This window comes from Herpailurus yagouaroundi, unplaced genomic scaffold, assembly GCF_014898765.1.
Source record: "Herpailurus yagouaroundi ecotype Mexico unplaced genomic scaffold, PumYag 185, whole genome shotgun sequence".
In the NCBI taxonomy this organism is placed as follows: domain Eukaryota; kingdom Metazoa; phylum Chordata; class Mammalia; order Carnivora; family Felidae; genus Herpailurus; species Herpailurus yagouaroundi.
Genome location: NW_024412416.1, coordinates 11,889,399 through 11,907,518, shown reverse-complemented (window position 1 = coordinate 11,907,518; position 18,120 = coordinate 11,889,399). Strand labels below are relative to the sequence as shown.

General features: G+C 41.1%; 2 long non-coding RNA genes across 2 annotated transcripts in view; one reads left to right on the top strand and one right to left on the bottom strand.

Annotated features, from left to right (window-relative positions):
• Positions 1-737: 737 nt before the first annotated feature.
• Positions 738-18,120, bottom strand: part of LOC121042443 (uncharacterized) — a 39,921-nt gene continuing 22,538 nt past the window's right edge. Inside the window, exon 3 of the long non-coding RNA XR_005796200.1 lies at positions 738-1,320. This is a non-coding gene — a long non-coding RNA (uncharacterized LOC121042443). The remainder of the gene's footprint in view (positions 1,321-18,120) is intronic.
• LOC121042444 (uncharacterized) lies at positions 6,203-15,124 on the top strand. Its single transcript, XR_005796201.1, has 2 exons — positions 6,203-6,379; positions 14,294-15,124. It is a non-coding gene; the product is annotated as an uncharacterized LOC121042444 (long non-coding RNA).

Genomic DNA, 18,120 nt, shown 5'->3' with positions numbered 1-18,120 from the left:
GATGGTAATTTTATTTATTTATTTAAATTCAAGTTAGTTAACATAGAGTGTAGTATGTAGGTTTCAGGAGTAGAATTTAGTGATTCATCACTTACATACAACACCCAGGGCTCATCCCAACAAGCCCTCCTTAATGCCAGTCGCCCATTTAGCCCAGCCCCCCACCCACCTCCCCTCCAGCAACTCTCAGTTTGTTCTCCGTATTTAACTGTCATGGTTTGCCTCCCTCTCTGCTTGTAGCTTATTTTTCCTTCCCTTCCCCTGTGTTCGTCTGTTGTGTTTCTTAAACCCTCATATGATAATTTTGTTATAATTCAATTATGTTAGTGATAATTTTTAAAATAATGATCCAACCAGGAGAGAAAAGCCACTGAAAAAGACCTAAGGCAAGAAGAAACTTGTTTTATACTGAAATCGATAGTGTTTCAGGAACGCTAGCCTTGTGAGATGGGTGAGCTAGGAATTATTGCAAGCGTCAAAACCCCTGATTTTGCCCAAGCTGACTTTCTGTCCAACGTCTTCTGCCACCATCACATTTGCCCAAATCAGTTGGCTATAGACTGTTAAGGAGAGAAGTCACAGGAATGGGTTGGGGACCAAGGAGGAGAGAACATCATAAGAAATAAAGGACTCAGCCTATTTGTAGGAAGTTTTCATGGTAGTTATCACCAAGTGAAAGATCATCCCAAGGTCTCATCCCATCCCCAGAGACTCGTCATTAAAAAACACAAAACGGGTATTAATCATCAGTTTTTCTATTACAAAAGATAGAAACCCACTGTTATCTACAGTATGTTAAAAAATCACCACAAAACTTTGTGGCTGAAACAATAATGTACATGTATTATCTCACACGGTTTCTGTAGGTCAGTAATCAGAGCAGCCTAGCTTTGTGATTCTGTCTCCGGGTCTCCCATGAGGTTGTAGTCACGACGTCAGCTGAAGGCTTGACTGGGGCTGGTGGATCCTCTTCCAAGATGGTTCACTCACAAAGCTGTTTGCAGGAGGCCTCAGTTCCTTGCCAGATGGATCTCACATAGGGCTGTCTGAGTGTCTTCACAATAGGGTAGCTAGCTTCCCTCAGAGTGAGTCATTCAAGAGAGAGCAGAGGTAGAAGGCAGCACTTGTAATGTCTGTTATGATCTAGCCTCAGATGCCACACATCCTGATTACACAGATGAGCCGTGTTCTGTATGAGGGAGACCAGAGGAGAGCAGGAATACCAGACTCGGGGAGTGTCACTGGGGCCATCTTGAAGGCTGGCTACCACACCAGCTTGACTTCATAAACATTAAAAAGTCTTGAATTTCTTTCAAAATACTAAGAAAATGAAAAGACATGCAACAGATGGGGACAAAATATTTGTCAATATATATGCAATAAGTCTTTTATTCAGAATAAAGAACTCTCAATATTCAGTAATCACAAACAAATATTTGTAAATGGCAAAATATTTGTTTTTTTAATATTTATTCATTTTTGAGAGAGAGAGAGAGAGAGACAGTATAAGCAGGGAAGTGGCAGAGAGAGAGGGAGACACAGAATCTGAAGCAGGCACCAGGCTCCAAGCTGTCAGCACAGAGCCTGAGGTGGGGCTCAAACCTATGAACTGTGAGATCATGACCTGAGTCAAAGTCCAACACTTAATCAACTGAGCCACTCAGGCACCCCTGGGCAAAATATTTGAAGAGACCATTCACCAAGGAGGATATACAGACGGTTTAATAAGCAATTGAAAAGATCTGGGGCCCCTGGGTGGCTCAGTCACCTGAGTGTCCGACTTCAGCACAAGTCATGATCTCCCAGTTCATGAAAATTCAGATCCTCTGTCCCCCTCTGTCTCTGCCCCTCCCCCACTGTCTTCCTCTCTCTCTCTCCCTCTCTCTCTCTCTCTGTCTCTCTCTCTCTCTCAAAAATAAATAAACATTTAAAAACAACACATGAAAAGATCTTCAGTATCCTTAGTTATTAAGGAAATCCTAATTAAAACCAAAATGAGATGGGGCGCTGGGTGGCTCAGTCAGTTAAGCGTCCAACTTTGGCTCAGGCCATGATCTCACTGTTCGTGGGTTCGAGCCCCACATTGGGCTCTGTGCTGACAGCTCAGAGCCTGGAGCCTGCTTCAGATTCTGTGTCTCCTTCTCTGTCTGCCCCTTCCCCTGCTCGCTCTCTCTCTCTCTCTCTCTCTCTCTCAAAAAAAAAAAAAAAAACACAATAATTAATTTAAAAAAATTTTTAAAAATGAGATACTACTATGCACGTAGTAGAAAGTTGAGAAGTCCTGTCAGGGGGTGAGGATGTGGGCCAAGTGTAACTCTCCTTCCCATTTTGTTGGCGAAAATGCAAAATGGTACCAGCACTTCAAAAAAGGTTTCTTTTACAGTTAAACATACTTAGCATATGACCCCTACTCTTATTTGCTCAAATGGTGTATCTGTGAAATGAAATACTACTCAACGACTTTTAATAAATGAACTACTGATACATGCAACATGGATGAATCTCAAACCTAAGTTAGTTTGACTGGGGCGCCTGACTGGCTCAGTGGGTAGAGCGCGCGACTCTTGATCTTGGGATTGTGGGTTCAACCTCCACATCGAGTGCAGAGATTACTTAAAAATAAAATCTCTAAAATAATAATAACTTTGCTTGAGTAAAAGAAGCCTGACACAAAAGTACATACTATATAATTCCATTTATATAAACATTGAGAAAATTCAAACCAATAGCAAGCAGATCAGTGCTTTGGTGGCCTGGGGATGGGAGACAAGGTGGGGAAAGGTAGGAGGCAGGGATTTCAAAGGATATGAGAAAACTTCCAAAGGTAGTGAATAGGTTCATTATCTTTATTATGCTGATTGTTTCACAGAAGGAAATGCATGTCGAAACTTCCCAAATTGTACACTTTCAACATGTGCAAGCTACCATGTGTCAGCTATACCTTAACAAGGCCACTTCTTTAAATGGCAGAAGAGTTTGCCTGTTTGCTTATTTTTGATGGAGCATCCTGTGAAGATTTTAATCTTAAAACGTTTGTTCTTATTTTATTCCTTTTTTTTTTTTCCTGGCACACATGTTCTAGTCTTTGATTTTTTTTAATTTTTAGGTTTTTTTAATGTTTATTCATTTTTGAGAGAAAGAGACTGAGAGAGACAGAGAGAGAGCAAGAGAACATGCATGGGGGAGGGGCAGAGAGAGAGAGAGAGAGAGAGGGACAGAGGATCCAAAACAGGCTCTGCCTTGACAGCAGCAAGCCAGATGTGGAGTTCGAACTCACCCGCCAAGCAGTGAGATCATGACCTGAGCTGAAGTCGGATGCTCAACCGACTGAGCCACCCAGGTGCCCCTGAGTTTTTTTAACAGTTAACACCTGGTTCAAAATTCAAAGAGTACAAAAGGGTACACAATGAAAACTCCCCATCTCTGTTCCCATTTACCCAGTACCCCTCTGGGAAAGCAGTTTATGTAACTATTTTCCTAACTCCTTCTAAAGACATCCCAGATTTTAGTGTCCTTCCAAAGATATTCCACATTTTATTGTAAGGAACACACCACTAAAATGAATTAGACTAACACAGTTGGCTTGAAGCTCTTGGCCTTAAGGCCATCTTCTTAGAAACCTCCACACCATGAGAGCCAATGTGCAGCCTAAAGTGAAAAAGAAGAGAGACGAAGCAGAGGTCCACATAAGCCACTAGCTTGTGCACCCGTGGAAACTCCAGGAGCAGAAACAAAGAAAGCCATAGGTTAGGGATGCTGATGCCAAATGTTGGACACCATGCCTACTGTCTAGAACCTGTCTAATGGATCTAGAACATCCATTGCCATCTGATCACAGTAACCATCTTTGAGAGACTCTCCTTGTTCATACCTAAACAGTCCTCTTTGGTCCTTTGCCTTGGACCTGTGACATCCTGGGTTAACTCTGTTCTCAGTTGTGGCTGAATGTTACATGTGCACAATAAGCCAATCTCTTCTCCCTTAGCCGAAGGCACAAACAAACAAAAAGGTTGCAGGATCAAGGGCATGTTCATGTCACACAGACCAGTACAGTCCTCGGGAAGCCATGCCACCAGGAAACCCCTTCCATAAAACTATGACCCACAGTCTCAAACGTTTCTTGGCCTTTCTCCTGCACCTCACACTGACCACTCACCTCCTATAGCTCTTGGGGCCTGGCCCTTTCTGACTTTGCACACTCTTTGCTTTCTTCTGACTGCTTTACCATTTCTTCTCAATCACCTTCTCGGTTGCCTTCCTGCTCTCCCCTGGCTCTTCTCATGAAGACAGCCCCCAGGAGCTGGTCTTGATCAGTTCCCTGGAACATCTCATCCATTTACAGCTGTCCTGTGAGAGAGGAGACCACTTTCAGGTCTAAGATTGGTGTTCTGCCAGCTTGATACAGCTGCTATTCGGCAGGACTGATGGTATCACTCTCACGTGATCTTGTCTGGCACCTGACGGCCCCTTACCTTTGCACAGCCCTCCCCGTAGACCTCAAATCTGCACTGCTCACATTTCCAACTAGGTACCCATCCTACAGAATCAGTTCATGCCAAACCGTTCTGTTTTCTCTCTTCCAAAGTGATTGCTTTTCCTCCTTGGAATTTCTATGAGTTAATGGCTATGCTATTCAGTATTCAGGTAGCCCTTATCATAAGTTAATATTTGTCTATTTGGGTATACGGCTCATATCTCCCTAAGTAGACTCCACGTGGCTTTACCGGAGGTAGAGACCTTGACTCAGACTTTATTTTGTTTACCACTGCACAACTGTAGATGCTCAAATAACAGCTGATTGAAGATTTGCTACAATAAAATTACCCAACAGGTCATCAAAATACCCACCAACCATAAATCAAATTCCATTTAATAGATTTGGAGAACTTGATATCGGATGGGCTTCATCATGATTTAGCCAAAGTAAATCATCACAACTTAATGTACTTTTAATGTAAATATAGGTTTCCACTTATCAGAGCTCCTTAAAAGTAGGGCACACCCTGTGTGTGGGTAGTGAAAAATAGATCTTGCCCCCAGCTCTCTGATACAATCACTGGAATTGCTGTCATGTTATGCAATAGCCCATGACTGGCCAACCAGAAATACCTCCATCCCGAGCACTCCTTTGGACTTTATTTAGGCTCTTTTAATTTCCAGTGTGCAGGAGAGTGATTCCTTTACGTGTGTTTTCTCCTTGCTAGGTATAGGCACTAGGAAGACAGAGTGGATAGAGGCAACATAGCAGCAAGCAAAGCACAGGGGCCATGGCACCATGAACTTTGGGATCCAACCTGAACTTAGCCATTCTCTGGTCATCTGACCCCAGCCCAGTTCTGAACTTCCTCTACAACTAAAAAAAAAAAAAAAAAATCATGACTCCATAGAGAATCCTGCATCACTCAGTCTGTCTGCACACCCTTGGCAACCCTCACAAATACACCGGACAAGGAGGAGACGGCCCCAGGTGTCTGGGAACCTGAAGCTAATAGGAAACAACCATTCCCGTTGCCCAAAAATGCAGGGTTGTGAAATAAGCAAGCAGCTGGCCTTCATTTAAAATTTTGATATTTTGTTCAGCAGGGATATTTGAATATTAATTTTAAACTTTTAAAGATACTACCTTAAAACATTCTTTGTCTTGATTTAGTGCCTCTTACATTTTGTGCCCAAGGCAAGTGCCTCACTTGTGTCACCCTAATCTCAGCCCTCTTGGAATTCTAGAATTTGAGAAAAGGGACTCTGGTTACTGAAAAGTCTTTGCTTCTTTCTCTTTTTCTTTTTCTTAAATTTGTTTTAATGTTGATTTATTTTTGAGAGAGAGAGAGAGAGAAAGAGAGAGAGAGAGAGAGAGAGAGAGAAACAGAGTGTGAGCGGGGGAGGGGCAGAGAGAGAGAGGCAGACACAGAATCCGAAGCTGGCTCCAGGCTCTGACCTCACCTCTGCCATTTACAAGCTTCAAGACCTGGGTTTCCCAGGGCATCGCCCTCACAACTTCCTCTGCCATACAATATAGATGATTATATCTGCTGCGGTTTCTTTGCAGGACAGTTAACTATGAAAGTCTGAGGAGTTAATGTAGGAAAAGAACACTTTTAAAGCAGCATTGTGTTACATACACAGAAAGGGATAATAATTAGCACTGGCTTATCTTCAGGCTTGCACTTTGAGCAGGGATTAGCAAACACAGCTTGATCTGGGAGCTCGCAGGATCAGCCCAGAGAGTCAAGCAAACAAAAGTAGAGCATCTTTCCCCCAAAGATTACTTAGATGCACGAAGAAGGGGTATCTGTGACACACTAAAATGCACAGACATGCCAAAAGTCCTTTGCCCGAAATTATATCTGCTTTGTACAAATTGTGGTAAGCTACATATAAGGTAAGATTTACCACCTTTAATCATTTTAAAACATACATTCACATTGTTGTCTCTGCTTTTTAAGAGTTCATGAGGCACAGGATTTTGTGGTTCGTTTAGTCACTGTTGAGAACATGAATCAAGGCTATTCAGGAGATTTGGAAAAGCCTGTAAGGAGAGGGTTTCAGTTAGCAGAGGATTGGCTTTGATTCTCTAGTGTTCCCGTGTTTCTGTGGGTCCGGTAGGGCCACGGGGGCCTGCCTTGTGCCCCAGGGTAAGTTATTCTGAGAGGCAGTGTCAACACAGGAGCTGAGAACTTGGATCTGGAGCCAGACTGTGCGCCTTTGAATGGAGGCTGCAAGACCTTGAGAGGTTGCTTAACCTTCTGTGCCTCCATTTTCTCTTGTGTAAAATGGAGGTAATAACACCCAACTTATTGGGCGGCTGTGAGGATTAGTAGAGTAAATACATAAAGTCCTTAGAACAGTGCCTGCTGTGTCTTACATGCCCTGAGACTCAGCTAATGTTACTGGGGGAGGAGACAGAGGGAAGGAGAGACGTGGGTGGTGGAACAGAGGTGATGTTTCTGCGTTTAGCCTTGAAAGAGATGGGGCCAAGTCAACACAAGAGGGTGGAAACAAAACAAAACAAACCCCAGCAGAAATGATTTCTATCTATGATAGAGGCACTGTTGGTGAAGTGGGGTCTGAGCCAACTTGAGAGGCTTTTCTCTTTGCTGATTTTGTTTGGTACCATTTATACTGGGTTCTACGAGTCCTCCTAGCAAGTTATTGAAGTTGAGAAAGGTCTTGGGGACCCACAAGACAAGGAAATCTTAAGATCATGCTGCTTTAGTAACTCTGTCGGCTGACTTTTTTCTGGGCACAGTACTAGGATGATTGGTGAAAAACCTGGTCAGTCTCCTGAATGTTGCCTGCAACCATCTTTTACATAATTTCCTTTTATTTTCTCAGTTTCCTAACTTTCCAGGGAATTTGGGTGCTTTTGAATATCAAAACATATTATTCAATGGCCATTCCTTTTCAGGCATGTAACATAAATAAATTTGGTGGAGTTTTTCTCATCATCTAAATATTTTCATGTGAGCCATCATCTTTAGTGACTACAACTAAGATTATCTTGAGCTCAAAATGCAATTAGTCTATGAAGAAAATATTTGCAATAGAATTATTTTTATGAAAAGTGCACTAAAACAACATGTAGCTTATCTAATTAGATAATAAGTTTAGGGGCTCCTGGGTGGCTCAGTCAGTTAAGCGTCCAACTTCTGCTCAGGTCATGATCTCGTGGTCCGTGAGTTAGAGTCCAGCATGGGGCTCTATGCTGACAGCTCGGAGCCTGGAGCCTGCTTTGGATTCTGTGTCTCCCTCTCTCTCTGCTCCTCTACCACTCGTGCTTTCTCTCTTTCTCTCTCTCTCTCAAAAATAAATAAACATTTAAAAAAAGAATTACTTAAAAAATATATTAAATTTAAAAGGTATGCATTAACTTTGAAATACTCTACAAATATTTCCCCTCCTTTTCTTTCTGTCAGATTGTCAGTAATGTATTCCATTTTCAGATGGAAAAGTAAATAACCAAACTGAAGTGACTTCTCATTTCTGGTCCCTAAACAGTGCTCAAACCAAAAGTCCTTCCTTGGATTTTACAGGATGACAGAATAGGCCAAAACTTCCAAGGTAGCCTTGAATGGTTCAAATTACCTTTGACTTGAGCATTATGACTGTGATTGACTACTTATGACCATGTGCTGTTTCAAAGACAAAGACAAAAACAAAACAAAACCAAAAGCAAAAAAAAAAAAAAAAAAAGCAGAAAAAAACATAACTTCAAATTTTACTTTGAAACTTTAACTTTTCCATCAATAGATTTCACCAAGAAACTCTTCCCTTTAATTTTGTGTTTGTATTTGCATCAGTGTTGTGTCTTTCATATTATTCTGTGGGGTGATAGAAAACATTAAATGTCTCTCTATCCAGAGATCTAGGGAACAAGGCTCTTCTTGGGTAATTGCTGTTGATGAACATATGGAAAGACACTTACTCCTTCAATCTGTAAAAACAAATTCCAGTGTGTTTTAAAAAAATAAGCTTAACTAAAATGAACTTCTCCACAAATCAAAACCACAAAGTGGTATCACCTCACACATCTTAGAATGGCTATTATCAAAAAGACAAAAAATTACAAGTGTTGGTGGGTATGTGTAGAAAAGTGAATCTTTGTGCACAGTTGGGAATGTAAAACACTGCAGCCACTGTGGAAAACAGTATGGAAGTTCCTCAAAAACTGAAAAATAGGACTACAATATGACCTAGCAATCCTACTTCTAGGTATTTACCCTAAGTAAATGAAAATATCACTTTGAAAAGATGTGTACATACCCATGTTCATTGCAACATTATTTACAATAGTTAAGATACGGAAACAAACTAAGTGTCCATCAATGAATGAAAATATGGTGTGTGTGTGTGTGTGTGTGTGTGTGTGTGTGTGTGTGTGTGTATGTATACACAATGGAATATTAGTCGAAAAAAAGAATGATTTTGCTATTTGTGACAATTTGGATGGATCTAAAGTGAAAAAAGTCAGAGAAAGACAAATACCATCTGATTTACTTATACATGAAACAAAACAGAGATAGGCTCATGGATGCAGAAAACAATATGGTGGTTGCCAGAGGTGAGAGGGAATTGGGGGATGGGCAAAATAAGGGCAGGGGATCAAAAGGTATAGACTTCCAGTTATAAAATAAATAAGATACCGGGATATAATGTACAGCATAGAGGAATATAGTCAATAATACATAACAACTTAGTATGATAACACATGGTAGCTAGATTTACTGCAGTGATCACTTCGTAATGTATATAAATCTTGAATCACCATGTTGTTCATCTGAAACCAATATAATAAAATATGTCAACTACACTTCAATAAAAAAAAATTTCAGCTCATTCAAATGAAATTTCAGTGTAAGTTTTAAAATAGCTATTATTGCAGGGCACATGGGTGGCTTAGTCAGTTGATGGTCCAACTTCAGCTCAAGTCATGATCTCATGGTTTGTGAGTTCAAGCCCCTCATGGGGCTGTGTGCTGACAACTCAGAGCCTGGAGCCGCTTCGGTTTCTGTGTCTCCCTCTCTCTCTACCCCCCGCCGCCCCCCCCCCCCCCCCCCCCCCGCACTCTGTCTCTCTCTCAAAAATAAAAATAGAACATAAAAAATAACTTTTTAAATAACTGTTATTGAAAAAATGCTCATGAAAATAAAGACCAAACAAATATAATTTAGTCTTAGGATGGGTTGTTCAGAAACTTGAATGTTGGTTTCCTGCTCCCCTTACAAAGAAAGTCTCTGAAACTTCTGAATAATCCTGTATTGTGATTCTAACTCGGTGATTCTCAAAGTTTTGTGGGCATTTTAAACATCTTTACTTGGTGAATGGATAAATGGAAAGTTATGTACACCTTTAAATTATCTTATTGAGAAATCTTTTGGTCTCTTTATAGGATAGATATATATTCAGAGTCTGAATTTTCATGCCACCATTTTTGTTAAATTATAAGAACTTCTCAGGGCACCTGGGTGGCTTGCTTAGTCAGTTTTGGCTCAGGTGATGATCTCACACCCAGTTCATGGGATCCATCCCCTCATCAGGCTCTGTGCTATGTGGAACCTGCTTGGGATTTTCTCTCTCTGTCTCTCTCTGCCCCTCTCACGCTCTCTCAAAATAAGTAAACTTAAAAAAAAAAAAAGTGTTGGTGGAGGTTGGTTCCTTTGGAAGATTATTAGAAAAATCTGTTCCACACCTCTCCACTAGCCTCTGGTGGTTGCTGGCATCTTTGTTGTTTCTTGGCTTCTAGAAGCATCACTCCAATCTCTACATCACCTTCAGATGGCATTCTCCCTGTGTGCAATGTCTGTGTCCTAGATCCCCTCCCCTTTTTTTTAAAGTTTATTTACCTTGAGAGAGCATGAGTGGGGGAGGAGGAGGGAGAAAGGGAGTGAGAATCCCAAGCAGGCTCCTCGCTGTCAGCACAGAGCCCGATGCAGGGCCCAAAGTCATGAACCATGAGATCATGACCTGAGCCGAAACCAAGAGTGGGATGCTTAACCGACTGAGCCACCCAGGCATCCTATCCGCTTTTTATAAGCACACCAGTCATATTGGATTAGTGGCCCACCCTACTCCAGTAGGACCTCATCTTAACTAATGACATCTGCAATGAAATGGCCTCATTCTAAGATTCCAGAGGTTAAGATTTTGACATATGAACTTAGGGGGGGATGGACATAGTTCAACCAATAACACATATGAAGACATTTATCTTAACAGATATCTACATGACATTGTGCGAGAGACCTACCCACTCTGAATGTCAGATTCATTTCTCAGGAGGTGTTTGTGACCGTTTAATCCCAAGACCGTGTGTCTCCGAGAGACTGAGGACTGGCGTATCCTATTGAACAGCTTGAGTGAGAAGCAGGCCCAGCTTTGCTTCTTCTATCCACACAAGTCCCTGTGAACAGGACTGTCCCCTTGCCCCAGCACCAGTGCTGGTGGTAGAGAGTCCTTTGTCTCACTCTACTGTGATCCTCATATATAGGCTCCTCTTCATTACCAGCTCAGCAACAGCTACATACATAATTCCATTCCCATTGCCAGGATGCAGGAGCTCCCGCCGCTCACTCTCCCAGGACCTGACTGGTTGCCATCACAGGCTATCACATCTGGCTCCATATTCTTCCTCTGAACTGGTGGCATCCCAGCCAACTAATGCTTCCAGCCTCCCTTTCCCAGGTCTTGCCTTGTTGTCTCGACTATTAAGCAGGTGCAGAGCTGATGTTTTAGCCCAGGCCTCCATAACACCCCAGACAATGGGTACACAACTGCGCACTCAACAGTTCCTCTTATCACATGTCCTACTAGATCTGAAACTGTCCAATGACCATGTTGTCCAAGCTATATATAATGTATTCCTAATTTCTAGAATGGGATTCCCTTCAATCCAAATTTTGGAGCAGTACTTTTGTACAGCCAGTTAACCAGCCATAGAAACATTCTGACAATCATTGTATTCATAAATGAACTATCAGTATCTTATAATATATTTAATAAAACCTAGGAGACTACATACTCACAAACAAGCTTATGGGATCACAGAAGCACGATCTGAGAAAGAAATCCACCCAGTGGGAAGATTCAGTGTGAAGATTAATTTCATGTGTCAGCTTGGCCAGGTTATGGCGCCCAGTTGTTTGATCAAACACTAGTCCAGATGTTGCTGTGAACGTTTTTTGTAGATTTAATTAGCATTTACAGTGAGTTGACCTTAAGTAATAAAGACTACTCTCAATAATGCCTCTTCAAGTCAGTTGAAGCTCTTAAGAGCAAAAACTGAGGTTTCCTAGAAAAGAAGGAATTCTGCCTCAAGACTGTAACATGGAAATCCTGTCTGGATTTTAGACTTGCTAACCACCCCAACCAATCACATGAGCCGATTCCTTAAAATAAGCCTCTCTAGAAAGAGAGATGATGATGATGATGGTGATGATGATGATGATGATGATGATTCCTATTGATTCTATTTCTTGGAAGGACTCTGACTGATATATTCAGATTTATTCTTAATGGTGGCCAAGAGAACAGGTTGAGTTGTCTGAATAAAGAATTTGAGATGAATACATTGAGAAGTTAGAAACCCAATCTTTAGCAATTTTCCACTCTGGGTAGTAGGGAAAGAGAGAAGAAAGATAACAGCTCTCGACAACTTCAAATGATTCGCTTCCCACCTGGAAATGGCACCAATAAGGTGCCATCCCAAAAAGGATGTCTAAGATGTTTTCTTAAATCCACATATATCAGATCCAAAAAAAGAGAATGAATTCTCAACCTCTACAGATGAATCCTTAGAAAATTGCCCTATTGACAGGCTATTATTACTGTAAGGTGAACTTTCCTTCTGTCTGTAAGGTGGACTTTCCTTCTGTCTCTACACAGTTCTTGAAAGGATGCAATAAGTAGGTTATTCTAGCCTCAAAGGTAATGAAATGAATTATGAATGACTCAATGGATAGCAGTGAACAGATAAAAATGTATATCTTCTGGGCCAAAAATAAGCTAATTAAATCAAAACTCAAAAGGCAAACAGTAGATGAGGGGAACTATTTATTAATAATGAGGAACAGAATTAACAGTTTTAATATTTAAAGAGCTCATAACCTTCAGTAAGAAAAACCTCGATAGTTAAATATGCAAAGGATCCTACCACACATTTCTCAAAAACAGGTAATAGAAATGACCGGCAAACATTTGGGAAAATGTCCAGCTTCACTAATTCCAAGAAATGCAAACTGAAGCAATGATGAGATTGCACTTTTCATCTACCAAATTAACAAAGATGGAAAAAAATTAAATAACCATGATGGTCCTGATGGGGGTAAACAGCTATTGGAACACAATTTGGTAAGACCTAAAAGACTTGACCTAGTAATTCGCCTTCTGAAAATCTACCTAAGGAAGGGTTGGATCACAAAAATGTTTCACACACCATTATTTCAAATAGTTAGAAATTGAAATGTCCTACCAAAGAGGAATGCCATTCTCATTTAGCCATCCAAATAATTATTGAGTGCCTACTATGTGATCATATCCTGAGATTGCTAAACAGTGGCTAGTTGTTCTAGATTAATCTTTTAAAAAAATTTTTTTTTAATGTTTATTTTTGAGAGAGAGAGAAACTGACAGAATGCGAGTTGGGGAGGGGCAGAGAGAGGGAGGGAGTCACAGAATCTGAAGCAGGCTCCAGGCTCTGAGCTGTCAGCACAGAGCCCCATGCGAGGCTTGAACTCATTAATGGCGAGATCATGACCTGAGCGGAAGTCAGACGCTCAACTGACTGAGCTACCCAGGCGTCCCATAGATTAATCTTCTTTAAAATATGGGCCGAGATTTGTGTAAATAGATGTATGTGATTATACATAAGCTTACATACGCTTGTATCTGCTTATACCAACACTGGAAGTATACACAAGGAACTCTTAACAGAGATGGACTTTAGGAAAGATCTGGGTGAGGGGGAGAAGGGAAAGTTACTTTTCACTATACTCTTGTACCTTCTTGAATTTTTTAAATGTGAACATTGATTTTGGTCATGTTTTGAAACTACATGATACATAAACAATTTTATTTCTTATAAAGAAGTCTTTAGTTGTTTTCAAGTCATTTCATGGGTGTCTTGTCTTCCTGAATGTGGAATACTCTTCAAGGGAAGAGACTGCTTTATATTTCTTTGTATTCTCCCATAGCGCATACACAATTCTGGCACATAGTGGGTGTTCAAAAATATTTGTTCAATAGAAAATAATGTACTTTGGTGCTCAGATAGAAGTTAGTTAACATAAAAGTGAAAATCAATAGTTCTGGGTATTGTTTTAATGCTGATTTGTGTGTTTTAAAGCATATCACTTATTGTTTATATCATAAATTGCTAATCTGGAAAGAAGAAAAAAAACAAGATAATTGATGGAATTCTTTGTTGAAACTATATAGGGAAATGCAAAATGCCCTTTTAATTCATATGCATCTACTTGTAACCTTAATAAATTGATTTAAAGACCCTTCCAGAGCAAGTATGGAAACATAGAGATAATCTCAAGGTTTTAATTATTACAAAATTTTAAAATTTTCAATATAAGGTCTATTTTGTGCATTTGTAAGAGATTAGATTTGTTTTAACACACTTTGTAAGGTATTTGTAATCTACAGCAATTCCTTTATCATCAAACACTGTTTGTTTGTTTGTTTGTTTGTTTGTTTGTTTGTTTGTTTTTATTCTCCTGTACATGAGAAACATGCAACAAAATTGTTACGGTAACACATTGCATTTACCAGTGAATTTATCTCTTTTCTACAGTTTCATGAATGAATGGACAACATCACTTGATTTGGTATATTGATTCCCTTCACTGACTCCCTCCCCTCGCCCACAGTCATTTACTTTCAAAATATCATTGCCTGCTGAAGAAATTAGCTGGCATACTACCAAAAGGAAGTATATTTCACTAAATGGAGTTCCTGAAATGCAGCTTTTGTTTTTTGTTTCTTTCTGCTCTGCCAGCAACTTCAGATTATGAGAAAGTATATTCTCCGCATTGCGTAGCAGAAGACAGTTCAGGACTGTTCCAGAAGGTGCAGCTGCTATTCGGTACAAAGTACAAAGCAGGGGGAAAGCTTGAGGAAGAGACTGAAGAAACTTTTGAACAAAAGATCTGTTTTCCTTTCTGAAATGAAGGAAACAGTTTGACGTGGAGTGAAGTACTAGGCCCTCCTAGTGAAAAAGCTAACAGAAAAGGGGGCTGGTCCAATGTGAAAACAGAATTGGAGGCAGAGCTGGAAATAAGGTCTCTTCATGAGGGAATGAAAAGGACAAGGTTCAGTGAAAACCATAGTGAGCAAAATTCTCCCAGCGGATTGAAAGGACTTTGCTGCAAAATTCCTTAATGAAGGAAACCCACAGGTTTGCTGGGATGCCGGTAGGCTAGATGGCAGGAAATTGGAAAATTTTACTCAGCTTGAAAATAAAGATTCAGATGCTGGTCATAATAGCCCATGTATGTAGCTCTCTGTGCAACAACGGACAAATGACCAATTGCCAACTGCCAGCTTGTGACCAGAAATCAGGAAAGGTGGCCAGTAAAAAAAATAAATAAATAAAACAAATGCCTTGTCGTTGAGGAGGAAGGAACAGTGTGCTGTATTTATTGTGGTCTCTGCATTGTTTCCATTGGTAAGAGTAAGAAAGAAAGAAAGAAAGAGGGAGGAGAAAGAGAAAGAAAAAAGCAGAGAGACCGATAGTAGAGAAATTCTCATTTCAAAGAGAATAAAGGAAAAGGAGAACAGGACGAAGAAGAGGTGGGAGCCGACAGTTAAAGATGTCATTTTGGGGTGCCTAGGTAGCTCAGTCTGTTAAGCGTCTGACTCTTGGTTTCAGCTCAGGTCACCATCTCACAGTCTGTAGGTGCGAACCCCACATCGGGCTTTGTGCTGACAGTGTGGATCCTGCTTGGGATTCTCTCTCTCCCTCTCTCTCCCTCTGCCCCTCCCCTGCTTGCTTGCTCACTCTCTCTCAAAATAAATTTTAAAAGCTTAAAAAAAAAAAAAAGATTTCATTTCAATTTCTCTTCTCTACAGTTCTGAAGCCCACTTTTATTCCCATTGTACAGGTGAGGGAGGCTCAAGGTCACATAGCTATGAAGGGATAGAGCCAGACAGGACCTGATGACAACGATTCCCCTCATTTCCATGCCACACGTGACCATTATCAGCAGTCGGCGCTGAAGAGGGTCATCTGTCAGCTGTGGCTCATCGGTAAATGTGCAGAGGGGAAGTCAGCATGTGGGGCATTACCTGCAGAATTGTTGCTGTAACATTAAGTTAAATTTCACCTCTGGGAAAGAGGTAATGAAGGACACAGAAAAGCTTTGAACTCTTTTCCACACAGGAATGGAAATTACAACTGGTCATAATGACATGCTAAAAGCCTTGGCCTTTAAAAAAAACCAAACAGAAAACTGGATTAGTTTATCCTGGAAATGAAAAGCTGAAAAGAGATGTAATGTTCTGTGATACAAAAATTACTGATATATTTAAATCATCACCACACACACACACACACACACACACACACACACAAGAGAGAGAGAAGGTGGGGGGAGAGAAGGAACGGTAACACAGTTGAGTGTTTACAACTACAGGGGCGAATTATAAACACTTAAGTTGGGATTTTCTGCTCTCCCTCAAAACATCGCGGATCTCTTGGAATTGAGGGACTGGCTTCATGTGGTCTTCTCTCAATGCAGAGGTTTATGGGCTGAGTTGTTTCTTTGTTGGTGCTGACAGTTGGTTAAAAATTACAAGATGCAGACTCCCATGTGGTGTCGGGCCCATCGTTTCACAGAGGAGAGTGCTGGGGTCCCAAACCCTCCTGGGTGCCCCCTGTCATTCTGAATCCCCTTCAGTCTGAAGACTCCTCAGTTAGGCATCATTAACTTAGTCTCCAAAACTACTGTGACCTCTTACTCCAGGGAAGGGCAGTCAAGGGGCACTGGAATCACCTTTGGACCCCAAGCAAGGCACAAGGCCCTAAGTTCGACTCCAAACCCTATACTTTGTCCTTGTCACAGTGTGCCTCCGTCCTAGCTCTGGTCCCTGGATCTTATTCAAAGTACAAAATACAGCGTCCTCTTAACTGGCTAAGGCAAAAATGAGACAAAAAACACGATCGTAGAGAAAATGAACTTGTTTTTAATTAGTTAATTATTCCTATTTGGGGAAAAATACACAGCATAAAACTTAACCTTTTTTTAATTTTCATTTTATTTTATTTTATTTTATTTTATTTATTTTTGGGACAGAGAGAGACAGAGCATGAACGGGGGAGGGGCAGAGAGAGAGGGAGACACAGAATCAGAAACAGGCTCCAGGCTCCGAGCCATCAGCCCAGAGCCCGACGCAGGGCTCGAACTCATGGACCGCGAGATCGTGACCTGGCTGAAGTCGGACGCTTAACCCACTGCGCCACCCAGGCGCCCCTTAATTTTCATTTTAGAGAGAAAGCACGCACAAGCGGAGGAGGGGGGCAGAGGGAGAGAGAGACAGAATCTTAAGCAGGCTTCATGTACAGTACAGAGCTCAATGCAGGGCTCAATCCCATGACCCTGCGATCATGACCTGAGCCAAAATCAAGAGTCAGACACTCAACCCACTGAGCCACCCAGGCACACCCCCCACCTTAACCATTTTTAAGCGTACAGCTCAGGACAACCATCATCCATCTCCAGAGCACCTCGCAAAACCGAAACTCTGTGTCATGAAACGGTAACTCCCCATTCCTCTTTCCCTCCGGTCCCTGGCAATCACCATCCTACAGTCTGAATCCATTATTTAACTACTCTAGTACCTCATAGAAGTGGAATCTTATGGTACTTGTCCTTTTCAGACTTACTTCACTTAGCATAGTGTCCTCAAAATTCATCTGTGTTGTAGCACGTATCAGAATTTCCTTCATTTTCAAGGCCAAATAATAATCCATTGTATACACATCACACATTTTGTGTATCCGCTTATCTGCTGATGGACATTGGGGTCACTTCCACCTTTTGGCTATTAAGCTGGTTTTTAAAATCTTGCATTTGCCTAGAAATTTTTCTTAAAAGTTTGAAAGCACTTTTCCATATATGATCTCGCTTTATTCTCTGTATCTTCTTCATTGCATTTAGAGATAAATTCATAGGGTTATTATTTTACAAGTTTTGAAAGTGAAGGCAATCACAAAAGGTGGAAAACAACCAGGGAAGGCATGCCACAGCAACCAGTCCGTGGAGAGGCCTTATCAAAGGCAAGGCAAGGCAAGAGGCTCCCAGTTCTGTTCTCCAGGACGGCCCTGGGTGTTGGGCTGCCTTTGGCACACTACAGAAGTCCAATACCAGGTCGGAACTGGCAGGAGAAGGGTAGGCTTGCCCTAGATTCTGACATTTATCATCCACTTCCCTGGTGTTTGATCACAGGCAAAAAATATAACAGGTTCAATGTTTCTCTAATGTAAATGAGGTCAGAACACAAAGAAAATCAACTCGCTTGTAATTTATTTGTTAAATCTGACATTTGTACAAAACAGGATTAGGGAGATTCCCACCATGGTTACCCCTATCAGAGGGAAGCTTCTATAGAATGAATGACTAG